We start from the raw sequence: 18,048 nt of genomic DNA, 5'->3' as shown, positions 1-18,048 counted from the left end.
CATCTCAAAAAAAATAAAAAATAAAAGAACAAGATATCCTCATGTGGAAACAGCAAAGCCCATTTTACTAAACTATTCAATTATTCCAAACGTTTTAAAAATAGAGTGTGAAACACACAGTTTACATTTATTTTCATTTTAGGGCCTTCGGGTCCCAGGGACAGCTGCATCCATGGCAATTACTGAATGCTTTATTTGCACATGCTTATATGGAAGTGGCATAAATCATAGGCTCAAAGAGCAGAGTAGAGATGGGGACTTGGAACTGTACCCCTGCATCCAGACCTGTCTACTGAATACTGGGCAATGTAATTGAGAAAAGCAAAGCAATTTTCAGTTTCCTCGTCTGCAAAAGGGAAAATAATCTAGGCATGTCCCACCCTTGAAGAATATCAAACCCAAAATGTATTTTTTTGTTGTTTTTGTGCTCACCACTACATTCCTGCCCTGGCCCATAGTAGGGCTGAATGAATGAATAAAAGAAAGGAAGAAAGAACACCAGATGCAGTTGTGTAATCCTATATATTTCTGTTACAGGGAAACAGAATTTAACAGATTTGGCCGGGCGCAGTGGCTCACGCCTGTAATCCCAGCACTTTGGGAGGCCGAGGAGGGCGGATTGCTTGAGGCCAGGAGTTTGAGACCAGCCTAGCCAACATGATGAAACCCTGTCTCTACTAAAATTACAAAAATTAGCCAGGCATATTGGTGTAGAGACGCCTGTAATCCCAGTTATTTGGGAGGCTGAGGCAGGAGAATTGCTTGAACCTGGGAAATGGAGGTTGCACTGAGTTGGATCACACCACTGCACTTGCACCACTGCACTCCAGCCTGAGCGACAAAGCAAGACTCCATAAAAATAAATAAATAAATAAATAATTTTAAAAAATGAAAAAAAACACAGAATTTAGCAGATTCTATTCAACTGACACACCTGAGAAACTCAGTGCTTTAAAAGAAAACCCAAGGACACCAAGTTTTGGTCAATGTAAAGATGTCATTGGGGTGTGCTTGGTATCATAAAACCACTTGAAATGTGTGCTTGAAAAACTTCGATTTAAATGTTCCACTTTAAGAACACAGCCCTTTTACACATGGTTTCTATCAAAGTTTTCTGCTGATGAAGCTGACCGAATTTGCAGATTGCTATAGAATTACTAAGGGCAAACAATGCATATGCATAGCCAGGTCTCACCTAGCTGGCATTTCCAGCTGATGAGAGGATGTCTTTGTATCTCCTTAAAGAATCTTTATATCTTTATATCTCCCTTCTTTATATCTCCTTAAAGAATCTAGCCTCTTCTGTGGGAAAATAAAAATAAGAGCTGGGAAAGGGCACAGAGCTAAAATCTCTGCTCTTTCAATAGGGTTCACCCTTAGAGGAGGGTGACAGAGAGTCACAGCCTCCTACTTGAGCCAAAGCAGTTCGGCTTTGGTTTTCTCTATTGGGGTTAGATCTAAAGATTTGTATTTTTTGAAGATAGGTTTCTATCATTTTTTTTTTAAGTTTGAAAACAACCATTATAGGTAAAGGCTATGAATGAGAGCTACAGCAGGATTTAGACCCAGAAATGAAGATTCCATCTCCAGCAGCAGAGGGAAGCTGCTGAAAGCTTGTATCACTGAGCCTGCTTCAAGCCCGAGGGCCTTGGAAGGACTTCCGACTACCACCATAATTGATGAAATGGATAAAATTCAGGTTTAGCATTTCTAAAAGTTTGTCCTATGCTTTTTACTTTAAGGTTTAATACATTTAGGTATTTGAAGATATATATTTTAAAACCTGGGGAGAATTCTGTAGCAAGTAGACATAACAAAGGCAATTCTTGTCACCTGCTGAGCATGTACCCTAACTGAAATCTAAGTACCTACACTGACCATGAGGCTGCGTGCAGGGGTGGGCAGGGTGAAGGTGAAGGCAAAAACGCAGCAACCTTTTGAGGGATGAAATGGCAAATCCTGACAGGTACGGTGCTGGCAAAGGTTACATTCCCTCTTGTGAGCACCCAGAAACCGGGGCACCAAAAAGGAGGGACCATTACTGTATCGTGCCTGGATGAGCCTTCTCTTAGATTCCTTCCTTTCATTATTTTCAAAGGTCAATGTCCTTCTCTCAAAGAGAAATTGAGGAACCCTGAGTCATCACAGAGTATAAACAAGCCACTGTGGCTAAATGAAGAGGACAGAGAATGCTTATCCAATATAAGCATTGGAAGGTCTTACTCAACCTGGCTTCCCACAGGTTGTTCTGAACTTGAGGGCAAATCAGAAGAAAATCTCCTGGACCCTAACAATGTCACCGAGCAGAAGCACCCTTTGGCCTTCTATCACCAGATTTTGCAGTGCCAGTCCTGCACCTTGGCTCCTTCCACCGACGGAGAAAGATTCCTAATAGCTGATCAGGTCAGCCTAACCTTCTCCTGGCTGGCAGCAGGAGTCTCCTCCGTCCCATCCCAGCATTTGCTCCATGCAGCTTTCCTGCTCCCTACTGTTCGTGCAACGACATGAGCAGATCTTTACTTTCAAGCAGACCTTCGAATAGTCCTGTTGTGCCTGGCAAATTCCCTTTTCATACGCCCAAGTTGAAAGCAAATGAGATTTTCCCTGGAAAAGACATTCCCCCCAAGAGCTAATATTTAGGGTAAGCAGTGACATTGGTTGGGTCAATTAAAATGAACCTTCTGAAACCTCCTGTACAAATAAAGCCCTTTGTACAATGCCGCCCCTAATACCACAACTTAGAAGGTTGGAGATCAGTGTAAGAATTTGTGGCAATTAGTAAAACTTACCTCACGCTGGATGTGTGGCAGATAGGATGTATTCGGCAAAGGCCGGATATGGTTGAAAACAACTTCCAAGATGCCTAAGTTAGGGAAAAAAATGAGAATCAAGAGGCAAAGTTACCTTTTTAGAAGCAAAGTTCTGAATTCTAAAAAAATAAATAAAGTAAACTTCCTATGAAATGGCTCATGGTAACACATTCTACTTTGTATTTACAACCCTTAGAGTTAAAGGAAAACTGCCAAGATGTTCTGCATATTTCTCCAAATGTCTGTTTATCATATAACATGAGCACTGGCAGTAGATCTGGCTCCCTCATTATCAAGCTGTATTAGCTCAAACACTCAGCATTGTTAGGGGAGTGAGCTCATGGCCTATTTCAGTTTTAAATTAACATTTGGCAATCACCCGGGTAATCAAAACAAATGACTCAGTCGTTAAGAATAGATTTATTAGTTGAGCCTTTTTCTCTCTCTCTCTCTCTAACATCTTTAGAATATTTTGCCACAGGAGGGCTCTGATCCAGCCAGAATGTAGAGCACAAGTCACTAGAGGAATATTTAGAGGGGTTGCCATGGAGACGAGGTGCCCTGTGACCGCTGAAGTTATCTCCAATCAACAGCAGGATTAGGATGCAGACTAGCGGGCAGGCTCATCCCAGGACGAGGGTTTTGCAGCAGTAGGAAACAGGTGTGCCCTGTGCCGTTCCCAACCCTAACACAAATATGGCCCGCTACGACATGCTGCCCTCCTCAAGCCCGTGCAACCTCCCCACAGGCCCATTCGCATCACTGCCTTCCTCCCCCAAACCCCCGACATTTATTCAGAAAGGACTGGCTGGGGAAAAGGAGAAAGGGAGTGTGATCACTGTATTATCCTAAAAGTGTGAAATCCTAGAATTCACACCAAATGCCGCTTTTAGATCAACTATGAAAATGTACATGAGTGAATGAAATCTGAGGAAAAGACAGTGCCTTGGGCAGGGGACCCGGTCTGTTTTTTCACTGCTCTGTCCCAACACCCAGGTCAGTGCCTGGAACACAGGAAGCTCTCAAGAAGTATAGATGGAAACTGGGCAAAAATAAAACAAGGATTACAACCAGGTGTGTAACCACCCCTCCCACCCTATGCTCAAACCATTTCCAGGCTGATCTTCACACAGGCAGTGGATATAAATGGAAAAACTAGTAATGTGCTGGTAAATAAACAGCTGAGACAGTTGGTTCACTAGGCTAATGGGTTCATCTCTTTAGAGATCCTGACGACGATTGTCAGGATCGTTGTCAGGAAGAAAAGGCTGAAGACAATGCTTCCCAACTCAAAATGGACAAATCTGCTGACTATAGGGACAGGGTTCTTGTTTGCCAGGCCAAAAGCCTGGAGGAAGGCAAATTTTGTGCCCATGGTGAAGTGCTAACATTTGAAAGCAAATGTTTTAAAGTGACTTAATTCAAAGGAACATCTTCCAGTCTTCCTCCCACCTATACTTAAGTAGACACAATATCTTCATATTCTATCATATGAATCTGGATTGTTTCATGTTAGGTTTTCTTTGTCCGGTAAAATGTTAAGTATCTTGGTGGCAGGAACAAAAATTTCTTATTTCATTTCTATCTCCAAGTACTTAGCATGGTATGTTTACACATAAGGCTTTACTCCATCTCATCTCCCACCACCACACTCCACTCATATAGAACTCACTGCTTCTAGAAGATTCCACACCCTTTCGTGCAGCTAGAGGAGGAATGCAGCATGGCACAGCTCTTCACAGCAGGGGCACCAGAGTCAGACTGCCTGAGCTCAAATACCGGCTCCGCCTCATATTACCTGTCCAGCCTCTATGAGCATCATAATGGCCACCTACCTCATAGAGGTAAGGAGGTACGTCCATGTAAAGCATTTAGCAGTGCCTCCCCTACACAAGGTACCCACTGAATGTTAAATACATACTTACTATTATTATAGCAGGCAAAAAGTCAAACTGTTACCAAACGTGGATAATGATTTCACATGCTGCCACAAACGCTTGACACCAAATATACCTCTCTTTCGATTCAATCCAACTGAAGCTTCAAACCTGAATCTGTCACACACTAGTCTTATCATATTTCATCTTACTCACCCTTCTGGAATTGATTTTTCCTAGAGATGGGTACAATTCATACTGATTCTACTTGATGGAATCTGGTTCTCTTTTTCAAGAACCGGAATCACTTCCTTCCTAAGAGTCCCACCTTGCCAATGGCTTCCCTGCCATCTCTCTCTCTGTTCCTCACCTCTGCACATTCCAGCTTGGAAGGGCTACAGGTGGGGAAGGGACAGGGAAAGTGTCTTCCAGTAACCAGACTGGGACTCTGGCTATTCTTTCCAGAAAACATTTTCATATTCTATGATATGAATCTGGATTGGTTCATGTTAGGTTTTGTTAGTCCTGCAAGATGTTAAATATCTCGGTGGCAGGGGCAAAAAAATGTCTTATTTTGACTGGGTGTGTTGGCTGGCACCTGTAATCCCAGCACTTTGGGAGGCTGCGGTGGGTGGATAACGAGATCAGGAGATCAATACCATGCTGGCCAACATGGTGAAACCCCGTCTCTACTGAAAAAATACAAAAATTAGCCGGGCGTGATGGCATGCGCCTGTAGTCCCAGGTACTCAGGAGGCTGAGGCAGGACAATTGCTTGAACCTGGGAGGTGGAGGTTGTGGTGAGCTGAGATCGCACCACTGCACTCCAGCCTGAGCAACAGAGCAAAACTCCATCTCAGAAAAAAAAAAAAAAAAATCTCTTATTTCATTTCTATCTCCCAATACTTAGCACGGTAATGTTTACACAAAAGGCTTTACTCCATCTATTCTCCCACCACCACACTCCACTCATATAGAACTCACTGTTTCTAGAAGATCCCACACCGTTTTGTGCAGCTAGAGGAGGAATGAAGCATGGCACAGCTCTTCACAGCAGGGGCACCAGAGTCAGACTGCCTGAGCTCAAATACTGGCTCTGCCTCATATTAGCTGTCCAGCCTCTATGAGCATCATAATGGCCACCTACCTCATAGAGGTAAGGAGGTACGTCCATGTAAAGCATTTAGCAGTGCCTCCCCTACACAAAGTATCCACTGAATGTTAAATACATACTTACTATTATTATAGCAGGCAAAAAGTCAAACTGTTATCAAACGTGGATAATGATTTCACATGCCACCACAAATGCTTGACACCAAATATACCTCTCTTTCGATTCAATCCAACTGAAGCTTCAAACCTGAATCTGTCACACACTAGTCTTATCATAGTTCATCTTACTCACCCTTCTGGAATTGATTTTTCCTAGAGATAGGTACAATTCATACCGATTCTATTTGATGGAATCCGGTTCTCTTTTTCAAGAACCGGAATCACTTTCTTCCTAAGAGTCCCACCTTGCCAATGGCTTCCCTGCCATCTCTCTGTCTGTTCCTCACCTCTGCACATTCCAGCTTAGAAGGGCTACAGGTGGGGAAGGGACAGGGAAAGTGTCTTCTAATAACCAGACTGGGACTCTCGCTATTCTTTCCAGAAAACATTTTCATATTCTGTCATATGAATCTGGATTGGTTCATGTTAGGTTTTCTTAGTCCTATAAGATGTTAAATTTCTCGTTGGCAGGACCAAAAAAAATCTCTCATTTTGGTTGGGTGTGTTGGCTGGCACCTGTAATCCCAGCACTTTGGGAGGCTGTAGTGGGTGGATAACGAGATCAGGAGATCAAGACCATGCTGGCCAACATGGTGAAACCCCGTCTCTACTGAAAAAACACAAAAATTAGCCGGCCGTGGTGGCATGCGCCTGTAGTCCCAGGTACTCAGGAGGCTGAGGCAGGACAATTGCTTGAACCTGGGAGGTGGAGGTTGCGGTGAGCCGAGATCGCGCCACTGTACTACAGCCTGAGCGACAGAACAAGACTCCATCTCAAAAAACAAAAACAAAAAATCTCTTATTTCATTTCTATCTCCCAGTACTTAGCATGGTATGTTTACACAAAAGGCTTTACTCCATCTATTCTCCCACCACCACACTCCACTCATATAGAACTCACTGTTTCTAGAAGATTCCACACCCTTTCGTGCAGCTACAGGAGGAATGCAGCATGGCACAGCTCTTCACAGCAGGGGCACCAGAGTCAGACTGCCTGAGCTCAAATACCGGCTCCGCCTCATATTACCTGTCCAGCCTCTATGAGCATCATAATGGCCACCTACCTCATAGAGGTAAGGAGGTACGTCCATGTAAAGCATTTAGCAGTGCCTCCCCTACACAAGGTATCCAATGGATGTTAAATACATACTTACTACTATTATTATAGCAGGCAAAAAGTCAAACTGTTATCAAACGTGGATAATGATTTCACATGCTGCCACAAACGCTTGACACCAAATATACCTCTTTCGATTCAATCCAACTGAAGCTTCAAACCTGAATCTGTCACACACTAGTCTTATCATATTTCATCTTACTCATCCCTTCTGGAATTGATTTTTCCTAGAGATGGGTACAATTCATACTGATTCTACTTGATGGAATCCGGTTCTCTTTTTCAAGAACCGGAATCACTTCCTTCCTAAGATTCCCACCTTGCCAATGGCTTCCCTGCCATCTCTCTCTCTCTGTTCCTCACCTCTGCACATTCCAGCTTGGAAGGGCTACAGGTGGGGAAGGGACAGGGAAAGTGTCTTCCAGTAACCAGACTGGGACTCTGGCTATTCTTTCCAGAAAATATTTTCATATTCTATGATATGAATCTGGATTGGTTCATGTTAGGTTTTGTTAGTCCTGCAAGATGTTAAATATCTCGGTGGCAGGGGCAAAAAAATGTCTTATTTTGGCTGGGTGTGGTGGCTGGCACCTGTAATCCCAGCACTTTGGGAGGCTGCGGTGGGTGGATAACGAGGTCAGGAGATGAAGACCATCCTGGCCAACATGATGAAACCTCGTCTCTACTGAAAAAATACAAAAATTAGCCGGGCGTGGTGGCGTGTGCCTGTAGTCCCAGGTACTCAGGAGGCTGAGGCAGGACAATTGCTTGAACCTGGGAGGTGGAGGTTGCAGTGAGCTGAGATCCCGCCACTGCACTCCAGCCTTAGCGACAGAGCAAGACTCCATCTCAAAAAAATAAAAATAAATAAATAAATGAAGTCTCTCATTTCATTTCTATCTCCCAGTACTTAGCATGGTATGTTTACACAAAAGGCTTTACTCCAACTATTCTCCCACCACCACACTCCATTCATATAGAACTCACTGTTTCTAGAAGATTCAACACCCTTTCGTGCAGCTACAGGAGGAATGCAGCATGGCACAGCTCTTCACAGCAGGGGCACCAGAGTCAGACTGCCTGAGCTCAAATACCGGCTCCGCCTCATATGAGCATCACAATGGCCACCTACCTCATAGAGGTAAGGAGGTACGTCCATGTAAAGCATTTAGCAGTGCCTCCCCCAAACAAGGTACCCATTGAATGTTAAATACATACTTACTATTATTATAGCAGGCAAAAAGTCAAACTGTTATCAAACGTGGATAATGATTTCACATGCCACCACAAACGCTTGACACCAAATATACCTCTCTTTCGATTCAATCCAACTGAAGCTTCAAACCTGAATCTGTCACACACTAGTCTTACCATATTTCATCTTACTCACCCTTCTGGAATTATTTTTCTAGAGATGGGTACAATTCATACCGATTCTACTTGATGGAATCCGGTTCTCTTTTTCAAGAACCGGAATCACTTCCTTCCTAAGAGTCCCACCTTGCCAATGGCTTCCCTGCCATCTCTCTGTCTGCTCCTCACCTCTACATGTTCTGGCTTGGAGGGGGTACAGGTGGCGAAGGGGCAGGGAAAGTGTCTTCTAGTTACCAGACCAAACCCTGGCTATCCTTTCCAGAAAGTCCTTGCATTTCATGTTCTCTGACACCCTCCAGAGGGCAGAAGAAAGAAAGGCCCAAAGGCTGAGGAGGCAAAGCTCTCACATGAGATTCAACTCGGACTCATGGTGGAGCAGTCTTCCTTCCATAGTTCATAGTTTCACCACCCAGAATTAGTCCACAAAGAAGGAGAAAAATTGACAGTCAGATCTGAACTGCCTTTGTATCTCCATTTCACTTTATCATCTGTACTAGCATGTCCCACTTAACATGAGCTGGGGTCGTGAGGCTGAAGACACTCGTGGTGGGTATATTTGTGTGTACTTTTCAATCTGCAGTGTGTAACTGTGTCTCTGACCAGAACATCATATAAATTACGTTGACAATATTGTGCAAGTTAAAGAATAAAAACAAAACAGCACACAAAACACTGGGTAAGATGACAGCAAAGTAATCTAAAATACAGCTCAAACACTTTAGAGTTAGTCATGCTTTCAAAGAGATCATGATAATCATATCCCGCCCTGACAAAATTAATAAGTGAAAATAGACAAACCACGTATATTATTCCAGAAGAAGCCAAGAGTTGCTTTTTAGTGACATTTAACACATACAATCACTCTCCAGGTTTGGCAAAAGTATTGTGGTCATGGACACTACTGACCCTTATCACTACTGACAACCAAGCTTCAATGATCCCCACATCACCAATCAATTGTGTGAATTACGAGGAAAAGAAAATCCAGTGACAACAGCTGTTTGAAACAACTTAAAAGAAGAGTCAAATCAATCAAAAGAGATGATCCCCCACAGACTCATTGTCTCCTCTCAGTTCTTTGAATGTGATAGTCATGGTAACGATTCCTTAATCACATCCTTCAGAATATTCTCTCCCACCCAAGAAATCAAAGAACAGTGAATTCCAAACATCTTCTTAATTAGGTACACTTGTGATGAGACTGGGCGGCAGAGACTTCTCATTTATCTCACTTTTATTCAAATACTTATGCTACTATAGAGGTCAGAAACATTGGCATGGGTACCATTAAAAACATATTTTAAATGTTTACCATAAAAGGCAATGATAAATACAACTGAGGTAGCCACTGGCTCATTTTCTTTAACAAAAGAACTGGTAAACTGGCTCTCATTTGGCAAAATAATTTATTGGAAATAAGCAGTACAGATTAAAGATGCCTCATTTTTAATAATTCCAACATAATCAAGATCTACAACATAACCAAATCTTTAACAGCATATTCATTTAATAAACAAGCAAAAACTAGAAGGATATTACCAGTTACAGAAATATAATAAAGTCCAGTTTTGTGTCCTTATATTTAGTACAGAGTATTATCTGGTGATATCCTCTATATACTCTGTCTGGAAGATCATTTATTCTACACGTTTCTATACTTATTTTATATGATATAATCATAATATTCCTCACAATTTGCAAAGAGAGGAATTATCCTTATCCAGTTTGGGAAAAGATGGGTTACATTTTTAAAAGTTATCTACTAGATATACTAAAAATCTCAAGTTATGATTAGTCCAGATTTTTCTGCAGATTTTTGCACTTCTTTCAAAAACTAAAGTGCACACATTTACCAAAGTTGGAGTAGTGAGTCATTTTTAACTTTGCATAGGAATATATGCAACTTTGCATAGGAATATATGCAACCCTTTAAAATACTGAGTCTGCTTTCATAAATTTTCAAATTAGTAAATAAAAGGTGTCTTTCCTTCCAGATGTGGCATGACCTAGAAACTAACAAAAGGTCCCACCGTGCCCTAAATAAATACCAAGGAGCTCTTTCTGTGAGCCATTTCTGGATGCAAATTTAAATAATTTTTGGTCATAAAGGAAGAATAAGTATATTGGGGAAAAACATAAAGGGACAAATATATTTATTTTTTAACTGGAATATTAAAACCTTAAGAATACTTATGAATAAAAAAGCCATCAAAAATAGAATAGAGGCAAGGAGCAGTGATGCACGCCTGTAATCCCAGCACTTTGGGAGGTCGAGACCAGCCTGGCCAACATGGTGAAGCCCCATCTCTACTAAAAATACAAAAATGAGCCAGACATGGTGGTGCGCGCCTGTAATTCCAGCTACTTGGGAGGCCAAGACACGAGAATCACTTGAATCCAGGAGGCAGAGGTTGCAGTGAGCCGAGATTGCACCACTGTACTCCAACCTGGGCAAAAGAGCAAGACTGTGTCTCAAAAAAAAAAAAAAATAGAGTACACTACAGTTATCAAGCACAAAGAACAAACTGGAACAAAGCAAAAACACAAGTCAAATGGCAAAATCTAGCAAGAAAAATGGAGCAGCAAATATTTGTTAAAGTCAAAAGGTAAAAACCTTGAAATTCTTGTCCTTTGACCTAATGTTCAATGGTATTTTTGTTTTGTTTTAAAAATATGAAGACTGATGTCCTCTCAATGACTATTACAGCAGCTCCCAAATAAAACAAATGATAAAATAAAAACTCACTTAATTGACTGATAGGCTTGAATTACTCATTGCCAAGTCTACAAGTTTCCCACAACTCCAAGCATTCTTTCCTTAAAAGAAAAACAGCACTTTTTCCCTCTGACATGATGACCATGAGTAGCTTTTGAGGTGACTATAATTCTGTATTTTTCTATAACTTGCTGTGGGTCACCTCCGCTAATAACTCCTAAATCAAAGCAACAAAAAACAAAGAATTGTACAGATCCATACATGACAATTTTGCCAGATGCATCTAGAGAGCACTGGCCCTCCCAGAAGTCTGAGAGGAACTCCTGAACCAAAGACATTCTAACATTGCTGTCACCCCAGCAACCATCGCCAAACCCTGCCCATTTTTCCTGAAAAAGAGCTTTCATACATTTTCTTCCTTATAATTTCATTTCTAAGGTCCTAATTGGGCCCATTATCACTTGACACCAGACTATTTCATCAGATTTCTTAACTATGGGTACGCCCTCTTCTTCACATAGCTAGCGTCAGAATCATCTCTCAAATGTTCCACCTCGAATGTATCACTCCCATTGCCAAAAACCTTTCTCCATTGTAATCTAAAGGCCAAGTTTCTTAGAGTGAAATTCAAGCCTCTGGCTTTGGCTGACTCCCTACATCTGAGGTTCATTGCCGCTAGAGAATGACAGAAGTCTTGGCTCATGCCACTTTCCCCTAAACCAGTGATTCTCAAAATTGGCTGCACCTGGAGAGTCAAAGCAACTAGTGATGCCTGGGTGCCTGCTACGGTTTTTATGTGTCCAAGATTCAGGTGTTGAATCTTAATGGCCAATGTGATGGTATTGAGAGGTGGGGCCTCTAAGAGGTGGGGTGATTAAACTGGGAGAGCTCCTCCCTGGTGAATGGGATTAAAGCTTCAAGAGAGCCTTTGGCTCTCTTGCCCTTCTGCCTTCCACCACATGAGGGCAGGGCGTTCCTCCCCTCTGGAGGCTGGAGCAGTAAAGTGTCATCTTGGAAGCAGAGAGCAGCCCTTAACAATCGAACCTGTTTGCACCTTGATCTTGGACTTCCCAGTCTCTAGAACCGTTGAGAAATAGATTTCTATTCTTTATAAGGTACCCAGTCTCAGATATTCTGTTACAGCAGCACAAACAAAGTCAGTGCCCCACCCCCAACAAAGTTCCCCCAGATGAATCTATTGTATGACAGAGGCTGAAAACCACTGACCCAAATTCCTATAGCCTGTAATTGTCAGACTTTATTGTGCCTCAAAATCTCCTGAGAGAGGACCTTGTTAGGACACAGATGGCTGTGCCCCATCCCCAGCGTTTCTGATTCCCTAGGTCTGGAGTGGGGCCCATGAAAGTTGCATTTCTAACAAGCTCCCAGGTGATAGCTCACTGCAGCCTCCTGGGCCCATCTGATCCTCCCACCTCAGCCTCCTGAGTAACAGGGACTACAAACACACATCACCTCACCAGGCTACTGTTTTGTATTTTTTGTAGAGACAGAGTCTCACCATGTTGCCCAGGCTGGTCTCAAACTCCTGGGCTCAAGCTTCCATTTTCCGGAATCTCTTCCACATTTATGAATCAATCTACAGAGTATCTTAGAGATGATCTCGTTCATTTGCCTTTTTATAAACTGAGACCCAGAGTGGGGAGATGATTTGCCCAGTTTCCAATGCTTAGTGGCAGAACTCAGACTAGGATTCAAAACTCCTGACTCCCTCCCCACACCCTATGCAGTTCAATACTCTTTCCACCACATCCTTCATGTGTCTTTAACAGCTTCTCCAATTAGAATGGGCATTCTTTGCTTGAAGAGATCACTAGTACTGGTTTTTTTTGTTGTTGTTTTTTTTTTGAGACAGGGTCTCTCTCTGTCGCCCAGGCTGGAGTGGAGTGGCACAATCTCATCTCACTGCCAACTCCATATCCCAGGTTCAAGTGATCCTCCTGCCTCAGCCTCCCGAGTAGCTGGGACCACAGGCAGACGCCACCACACCCAGCTAATTTTTGTATTTTTAGTAGAGACGGGGTTTCACCATATTGTCCATGCTGGTCTCAAACTCCTGACCTCAAGTGATCCGTCTGCCTCGGCCTCCCAAAGTGCTGGGATTACAGACGTGAGCCACCACGCCCGGCCTTGAAGAGATCACTGTTGTTTTAAGGCTCCCCACAGCATCTAGCAAACCTAGCCAAGTGCCTTCTCCTTAGAGTAAGCACTGGATAAATATTTTTTTATTTCATCTTACTAAGTACTCAGCCCCATACTTTTCCTAAATTGGCATTGGCACTCCATGAACTGTTTCCTTACACTTCAGCAACTGGGCAGCTCTGCTCCCATCAATTAGCCCTTGAGCAAATCCTTCATACCAGCACGCATGTGGCCATTATCTGCTATGGGGATAATCATAAACACATAAGGAAAATTTAAGGGGGTTTTAAAAGTTGCAGGAATAACTAAGTTTGTAAGGTGACAAAATTCAACTTTCAAACTGTATGTCAGAAAACGTTTACAAAATACCCTAAGTCTCATTTAATACCCAACAAACCACTGCAGCAGTAACAATCAGGCAGTCCAAGAATTATAAAGTATGTTGCTCTGGTACTTTGAATACTTAAGCCAATTATCCTCATGCTGAGGTCCTCCTGGTTCCTTAACAGAAAATTCAAAAGTAACTGAATTAAGGATAAAAAGGAGACAGAGGGAGGGGAAGACGAAGAGGAGCCAATAGGCGACAAGAAGCAGGTGGGTGAGCAGCAAGGGGGCAAAAGGATGCTGTCACATGCCTGTCCCACAAGCCGCTGCCACTACACCTCCCCAGTCCTTCCAGATACTCACAGTAGTTAGGGAGCATGACTACACTAGGCCTAATGACTAACCCAGCCTGTCTATACCTGGGAAACAAACATATTATGATTGGGTTAGATGGTGACTTTTGCCATTTTTCCAATCAACAGGAATTGCAGTAAAGTCACGTCAGCTGCAGGATTTGTTATCGATTGTGAAGCTGACTGAAAGAAATCCAGTGGCAGTGGCTCACTACTGGCATCAAGTGACCAGTTAGCCTGGCCACTGAACTGGAATCCTAGCTTCCATCATGAAATGGGACTTGAGGGAGAGGTTATTTTTATCCTCTTTCTCCCCTTCCTCATCAAAATCTGCTTTTAACAGGTGGTACCACATATATAGTCAATTCAGGCAACCAATGAAATTAAGAAAAATAAAATTTTGTCTAACAATAGATGTAACAATGAGTATACCTAACAGATCTGTACACAAAGAATTATTTCCAATATACAAAATAAAGTTTAATAAGCTAAACAAGCCAGGAGTTTGAGACCAGCCTGGACAATATAGTGAGACCCTGCCTCTACAAAACTAAAACATTAGATGGGTGTGGTGATGCACACCTGCAGTCCCAGGTACTCAGGAGGCTGAGGCAGAGGGACTGCTTGCACCCAGGAGGTCAAGGCTGCAGTGAGCCACGATCGTCACTGTTTTCCAGCCTATGTGACAGAGCAAGACACAGTTTCAAAACAAAAACAAAAAAAAAACCTAAACAGGCGAACTCTATAATCAACTCTTCCCTTTATTGGTATTTTTCAGATAATCACATGAACTATGAGGTTTTTCACCCCAGGTCTTACCACAGACCTGACAGACAACCACTTCAAGACACACAGTGCTTGAGTGATGGCTCCCGTTTGCCTTCTAATCCTTGATGGCTTCTCAGTTTTTTTCTTTACCTTTGCAGTTGCAATGTCCCTCTTAGACCTCATCCTCCCCTCACCCCCACTACCACGTACCACAGAATGTTCTGTTCTCATAGCCAACTCAGGAAAGCAATGGGCAGTTGTAATTGCCCATCATAGTTACCCAGGTCCAATATAAAGACACTATTTACATTAATGCCTATAAAAACCGAATCTTTTCACACACGTTTACTGTAGAGCTGGCCATATTGAGTAAGTGCATGGAAGTCCTGGCACTGGGTCTATGCTTCTACAAGCCATACAATAATAGCCTTTGGCCCAAAGCAATCGAACTCTGACCTGGATATTGGCTCGGAGTTGGCATAAGCTCACCAACTGTCACTGTTGCTAATGATACCACAAATGCAAGGGTAAAAAGAGGGCCCACTGGGTTGTAGGGCAGGGAATTTGCCAAATCTGGGACTCCACTGCAAAGATGGCATGATGTTTCAAGGGTGGCATGCGAAGTCCCAACCCAGTGCTCCCACTGACCTATCTACTGACCTATCTATTGTGCAACTAGACATGGCATTGGAGGTACTGGGCAGCTCTCCTGGAACCTCATACTTCCCCTTTTCAGGGGCTCGTGCCACAAGTTACATCACTCAAGGAGAAACACATCTCTTATTTCACTCATTCTGAAAAACAAACACTGGAATTTATTTATTATTCATTAATTTATTTATTTAAGACAGGGTCTCACTCTGTCTCCCAGGTTGGAGTGCAGTGGCGTGATCTCGGTTCACCGCAACCTCTGCCTCCCGCATTTAAGCGATTCTCCCACCTCAACCACCCAAATAGCTGGGAATACAGGCACATGCCACCACATCCAGCTAATTTTTGTATTTTCAGTAGAGACGGGGTTTCATCATGTTGGCCAGGCTGGTCTCAAACTCCTGGCCTTAAGTGATCCACCCACCTCGGCCTCCCAGATTGCTGGGATTACAGGCATGAGCCACTGTACCTGGCCACAAACAGTAGACTTTAATTCACACGGTAATAATAAAAAGTTCCTGATCTAGTCTTTGTATTTCTGAAACCCATACATTTGAAGAGTTTTTTTTTTTTAATTAGTAGACTTTTTTTTTTTTTAGCAGTTTTAGGTTTACAGAAAAACTAAGCAGGAAATACTGAGTTTCTGTATACCTCCTTAGCATCCATCTCCCAGTTTCCCCTATTATTAACATCTTGTATTGATGTGGTACATTTGTCCCAATTGATGGGCCAACGTTAGTTAATACATTATAATGAACTAAAGTCTAGGGTTTACATTAGGGTTCATTCATTGCATTGTGCATTTTATGGGTTTTGACAAATGTTGAAGGGGTTCTTTAATATCTTTATGGCCCATTCTGAAAAACAATAAATCACCTTATCTCAGGACAATTTTAATTGCTTTACAGTTATCAAAGGAAGTTTCCTAGGAATATTATAAACTATTCACTTATTTTTAATGATTCGTGGTTTCAAAGACGGTCATAACACAGCCCAGCAAGTATCTTCAACTTTGATTATCCAAAAACCATCCTTTCACAACTCTCCAATTTCCAGTACAGCTCGAAACTGGAAAGGAGTGTGAAAAAAGTGTTGGATCACAGGAGAAACAGCCTCCAAGATGCTATCTGAATTAGTCTGCCGCCCTCTCGGTCTGGAGATGTTTATAAAAATGGCTTTCTCATGAGAAAGCAGAGCAGTGCAAGAGAAGTGGCATCAGGATACAGGAAAGACATGGAAGAGGAAAATCAGGGAAGGAAGATAGGGCAGAAACAGCAGAAATTGAGAGTGGCAAGAGGAGACTAGACGCATGCCGAAGTAATAGCAACAGAACAGACAGCCAGCGAGATATTTTTTGACACTTGGATTTTTCTAGAAGGTGACAAACGAAGGGACAAACTCCATCTCAATGCGGCAGCCTTTAAATTGCCCAATAATTATTAGTTCAATTAAATATATCAATGAGAGTAATAACAGCATATGAAAAGCTTGCTTTGCACCTAAGTGTGTAAAGACAGTACACCTTTCATGCACAGAAAATTCCCTCTGAAGCCTTCAAATCTTTTGTAATCCTCAAGGGATAGGGTTATTAATACATAGTAATTTTATACAGAAACATATATACACACACTAGCTGGAGGGATGGATGGATGAATGATTAGATAGATAGACAGATACATATAAAACCTTTATTCTCAGTCTTCATTTTTACTTTACAAATAAGTACGAAGCAAAATTCAAATTTTACTTTTCTGGTTCTTGAGGGATTTGACATCTCACTGTAACTACTTGAGAAGAACATACACTGCTTTTCTGTCTATCAGAATTGTTTTTCTCTTGGCTGTAATTTCTCTTCAATTCAAGTACATAATGAAACTATTTACTAAGTAGCTTACTTGCAGAGGATCAGGAAAAGATTCTAGGAAATCAATACCTAGAATTTCTCTGTAGTATTATTTTAAACATAGAGAAGACAATTGCATTTTGGACGTAAATATAGTCTTTTTATAGAGGAAGATCCACAAACTTTCAAATCTGAGTTTTGAAAGTGGCTCTCACACAAAAGCATAACAGGGGATGTCTGGGGGAAAGGGGCTGGGGGAAGAATGTTACTGGAAAAGGGGCAAGGATAAACTTGTGGAGGTGATAAAAACATTCCACATCCTGATTGGGGCAGTGGTTTCATGGGTATATACATCTGTCTAAACTCATCAAATTGGAGGCTTTAATTGGATGCCGGTTTTTGTACCTAAATCATGCTCGGTGAAGTTGATATTTTAAAAGTGGCTCTAACAAAGGCCATCTGCTATAAGATGCAAGTATAAACTTTCACTTCCTCATATTAGTTTGGCTGCTTGGTTTCTTTCCTTAGTGTGATTAGCTGTGCTTAGTGCATTGGAAAATTTCTTCCTTAAAAGAGGCAGACCTTCTGTGGCCTAGAAGGGATTGGGTCTAGGGTTTGAAAACTTGTGTTGACCCTGGCATCTGAAGGTGTGGAGTCTTTGACAAGCAACTTAACGTGCCTCTTTAGCCTCTAGAAGCTATGTGGCTGAGGACTTTATCTTTTCATTGTTGTAGGTGAAATGACGATCATTTACAGGGTAGTTGCTAGAACGTGTTGAAAAAC

General features: G+C 42.1%; 1 protein-coding gene across 6 annotated transcripts in view; it reads right to left on the bottom strand.

Moving 5' to 3' along the window:
* FHL1 (four and a half LIM domains 1) overlaps positions 1–18,048 on the bottom strand; it is a 66,549-nt gene that overhangs the window by 38,920 nt on the left and 9,581 nt on the right. For 2 of the 6 annotated variants that reach the window (XM_054544115.2, XM_009235302.3), the window contains exon 2: positions 2,790–2,863. The gene's annotated coding sequence lies outside the window, so the exon portion shown is untranslated. Of the gene's footprint in view, positions 1–2,789; positions 2,864–4,482; positions 4,609–5,671; positions 5,765–6,860; positions 6,955–8,063; positions 8,181–18,048 lie in introns of those variants that run through there. The other 4 variants (XM_054544116.2, XM_054544117.2, XM_054544118.2 and 1 more) reach the window with 4 other exon arrangements.

This window comes from Pongo abelii, chromosome X (genome assembly GCF_028885655.2).
Source record: "Pongo abelii isolate AG06213 chromosome X, NHGRI_mPonAbe1-v2.0_pri, whole genome shotgun sequence".
Lineage (NCBI taxonomy): Eukaryota > Metazoa > Chordata > Mammalia > Primates > Hominidae > Pongo > Pongo abelii.
Note: the sequence above shows the minus strand (reverse complement) of the source record. Positions and strands in the feature narration are given on the sequence as shown.